This window comes from Pongo abelii, chromosome 23 (genome assembly GCF_028885655.2).
Source record: "Pongo abelii isolate AG06213 chromosome 23, NHGRI_mPonAbe1-v2.0_pri, whole genome shotgun sequence".
NCBI classification, from domain to species: Eukaryota; Metazoa; Chordata; class Mammalia; order Primates; family Hominidae; genus Pongo; species Pongo abelii.
In genome coordinates this window covers 33,600,016-33,604,309 of record NC_085929.1, presented here as the reverse complement: position 1 = coordinate 33,604,309, position 4,294 = coordinate 33,600,016, and the positions used below count along the sequence as shown (strand labels likewise).

Below are 4,294 nucleotides of genomic sequence, written 5' to 3'. Positions count from 1 at the left end.
TGAAGAGATGCAATGGAGAGCACATACCTTTGTGATGTGACTGCCCAAAAGGCTTATCCTGAATCAGATGGTGAGGACATCACTGGACAAACCCAGGTTGTGAGACATTCAAAACACAGTTGGTCCAGACTTTTCAAAAATGTCAATGTCATTAAAAAGGAAGGAAAAAAGGTGAGGGGCTGTTCTAGAGCAAAAGACAGGAAAGCAGTATGAAAACCAACCACGAATACGAGTGATCCTGGCTTGGATCCTCACATAGACTGATGGAGGCGGACGTCCTCCTTGTCAGTGGGCACAAGCTCCCCTCCTGGATGCCTTGATTCCAGCCTGAAACTCAGGGCCATCCTCCCCGCCCCATATCTATGGCATTTTGAGGGTACGGAGGAGGGAATTGTAAAGCTATTTGCTAAACTTTCTCTGGACGTTCCCTCCATCTCCCTGACCATCCCGTCCTACTTCCTGGCAAGCATTCTGGCTGTGATTTCATCTGGAATTGCTGGAATCACACTGTCTCCTGTCAGCTTTCTCTCCCTCCCCCGGTCCTCCTGCTGATGAGAGACAGGAGCGATGGATGGTCTGAGTTAGCGGGGTCCCGGCACCACCCAGCGCAAAGGCACTGCACTCACGCACGCCGTGCATATGCTGGCTCACCTCCTCCATCCTCTCCTGTTTCCAGGTCTCTGTCTCTTACTTTATTTTTCTCTCCACCTCCTTGTGTCTGCCTGCCTAAAGATTTCCGATGCTTAATCCTCCTCTATCTCCCTTGCTGTCTTTCTCTGTCATTGTATCTCTTGGCATCTCAGTTCCACGTCTTCTGTTTCTCTCTCTTTCTCCACCTATTTTCCCTTCAGAAGCATTTTCACCCCAATGTCTGTGTATGTTCCTTGCAGCATTCCCTCTGGAATACATCAGCACTGTTGCCTTTGAGGCTGGCCTGCCTGAGTGCACACCTGAGCTCGGGATTCACAGGTAGGTGTGTGACCTTTCTTAACTTCTCTGGGCCTCAGCATACTCCTTTTTACAGTGGGAATAACGGTAGCACCTCTCACGTGAAGTTCTGGAGGGAGTCGAAAAATTGGCACAGGCAAGCACTCCATAAAATCTGCAGTGGGCTAGAATCCACACTGCATACCTTGGTCACCACAGCCCCCCTCCTGCCTTTCTCCAATCAGGTCTTCCTTGATCCCTGCTTTCTTTACACACTCTAGCCTCATCCACACCTTCTTATTTCCAAGCATGACAAGCTCACTCCCACCTCTAGGCCTTTGTCCTTGCAGATCTTCTCCCTGGGAGGCTCTTTCCAAAGACTTTGACAGCATCTACTTGTCACATCGTTCTGGCCTTCTGACACTCTTTGTGGTGGTTTTAAAATATTTCATTACATTCTTTGACACTCCTCCCTTCAAAAGGCAATGATTCATTCCCCTCTCCTTGAGTGTGGGCTGGACTTTTTGACTTGCTCTTGGAGAATAGAATGTGGTGGAGAGGGATGGTGTGTGACCTCTGAGATTAGGTCATAAGTGAAATTTCAGCTTCCCCCAGCAATTTCTTGGATCACTCACAGTGGAGGAAGCCAGATGCCATGTCATGAGGGTGCTCAAGCAGCTTTCTGGAGATGTATGTATGGAGAGAAACTGAGGCCTCCTGCCAACAGCCAGCACTAACTTGCCAAGCATGTTTGTGAGCCACCTGGGAAGTGGAGCCTTCAGCCCCAGTTAAGCCTTCAGATGAGACTGCAGTCCTGGCCACCATCTGGACTGCAGCTTCACAAAAGCTCCTAAGTCAGAGCCATGCAGATGGATTCTTGGCCCCCAGAAATTGTGCCACTACCTTTTGGGAAATTTATTATGCAGCCATAGATAACCAATACACTCACTATTTCTTTTTTCTGATGCCATACTATATTTTTGTTTGCTGATTTTTTTCCTCTGTCTCTCCCACTAGGCGTTAAGTTCCATAAGGGCAGTGGCTGTGTCTGCGGGGTTCATCCATGTGTCCCCACAGCCTGGCATATGGAGCTCACTAAGTAACTCAGGCATGGGTAAACGGAGATCAGTCATTTCAGGCTCAGCCTAATAAATCTCCCTCCTATGGCTCTTTCTAGAGAGAGCAGTAAAGTTTGCCCAACTTCTTTTTCTGTCTTTCTGTATTTGATTTCTTACACTTTCTGTGGCGTTCTGCTTAGTTTTATTCCTGGCTGCCTGACAGAGGGTGGGTTTATGCAGCTAAAGAGGCACCTGTGGGAGGAAGGGCTCTGTGTGCTTTCTCCTTTAATAAGCTGTGTCCAAAAAAAAAAAAAAAAAAAAAATAGCTCCCCTTTGCAAAAGGGATGAAAATAGCCAGGATTTTCCAGGATTTTAATGGAGATGGGAGGCGGGTACTGGGAGGCTGAAGACTAAGGCAGCTCTATTCTCTCTGAGCAACCCCGGTCTGATCACTTACCCACACACCCACACATGAATTATACTCACTTATTCATTTATCCATCCTTCCACTGAGTCAACTGTTAATTAATTCCCTATTTATTATTTGCTTATCTATTTATATATTCATTATCTATCCTATATTTTTTACTTATTAATTAATCCATTTATCCATCCATGCACTCAACTATTCATCCATCCATCCACTCTCCATCTATCCACCCATCTATACATTTATCCATTTTTCATCCATCATTCATCCATTCACCCACCATCCACCAATCTTTCCATTCATCCACCCATTCTTTCATGCATCCATCTATCCATCCACCAACCCATCCATCTACCCATCTATCCACGTATCCATCATCCATCCATTCACCCATTCATCCACCATCAATTTGTCATCCATCTATCTACCCATCCATCCACGCATCCATCCATCCATCCACTCATCCATTTATCCACTCATCTATCCACTTATCCATCATCGATTCATTCACCCATTCATCCACCTATCCTTCCATCCACCCATCTATACACTTATCCATCATCCATTCACCCATCCTGCATTCATCCGTTATCCATTGATATACTTTTCATTTAATCCAAACACACTAATGCCTTTATGTTAATGAATTTATTCACTTAACCATGTGTCTATTTATTATATATTTTAATTTATTAATTTACTAAGCCTTCAGTTCTATTCAGACCCCCGAGTATTTACAAGTTCTACTACTTTGTGCCAAGTGCTGTGCTAGGCTCTGGAATTAGGAGGTGAAGGAGACAGACCTGGTTCCTACCTGTGTGCAGTTCACCCCACTAATTTCTGGAATTCAGGTGAGGAGCTGTTCATGGGAGATCCTGAAGTCAGCACAAAATTTCTGCTCTCTAGGGACTCATGATGTGACAGAGCTGGATCATGACACCTGGTGCTGGTTCTACCATTGGAATCCTTAACTTCTGGATGAGCCTCAGTTTTCTTTCCTGGGAAATGGGGACAATGTTGGGAAAATCATCTTTTCTTTTTTTGACAGAGTCTCACTCTATCGCCAGGCTGGAGTGCAGTGGCAGGATCTCGGCTCACTACAATCTCCACCTCTAGGGTTCAAGCCATTCTCTTGCCTCAGCCTCCCAAGTAGCTGGGACCACAGGTACATGCCACCACATCCAGCTAATTTTTGTGTTTTTAGTAGAGATGGGGTTTCACCATGTTGCCCAGGATGGTCTCGATCTCCTGACCTCATGATCTGCCCACCTTGGCCTCCCAAAGTGCTGGGATTACAGGCATGAGCCACCGTGCCTGGCTGATAAAACCTTCTTGAATGACCTTCATCACTGTGAACACAGTGATGCAGTGGCTTTATAAACTCTAGAATGTGCTACAATTATGTGTGTGTGTGTGTCTGTGTGTGTGTGTGTGTGTACAAGGTTTCTTTTGAGTTTCCTATCAGCCAGGCATCACACCACTGGGGAACCAGTTACCCTTGCTCACTTTTTGCCCAGATCCCCAGCAAGGTCTCTGGCATCTTGCTGTTATACCAGAGAGCACTTGGCAGCTATGAACAGACCAAGTGGGCTCTGGAGGGTTGAAGGTGCTTATTATGAATCCAGGGGGTCTTAGGGAGCTAGCAGTCTTTCCTCCTCAAGAAGGAGATAATTATTGTTTAACTTTCATCTGGGCAGTGAATGAGACATTCTTAAACTCCTCCCTCCCCATCCCAGAACCTCCAATTCCCAAGGTTAAGTGCGTCTTCAAAGTTTATTAACCAAGAACTACTGTGGCTCAGGTGATCTTGGAATAATACAGACCTGCCTTTTAATTTTCACTGAGCTCCTTGTATGCTTTGTGATCCCAGGGAGATTGT

The 4,294-nt window shown here is 45.9% G+C and overlaps 1 long non-coding RNA gene across 1 annotated transcript; it reads left to right on the top strand.

Moving 5' to 3' along the window:
• Positions 1 to 525: 525 nt before the first annotated feature.
• LOC112130667 (uncharacterized) lies at positions 526 to 3,814 on the top strand. Its single transcript, XR_002912901.3, has 3 exons — positions 526 to 676; positions 891 to 969; positions 3,464 to 3,814. It is a non-coding gene; the product is annotated as an uncharacterized LOC112130667 (long non-coding RNA).
• The last annotated feature ends 480 nt before the right edge of the window (positions 3,815 to 4,294 follow it).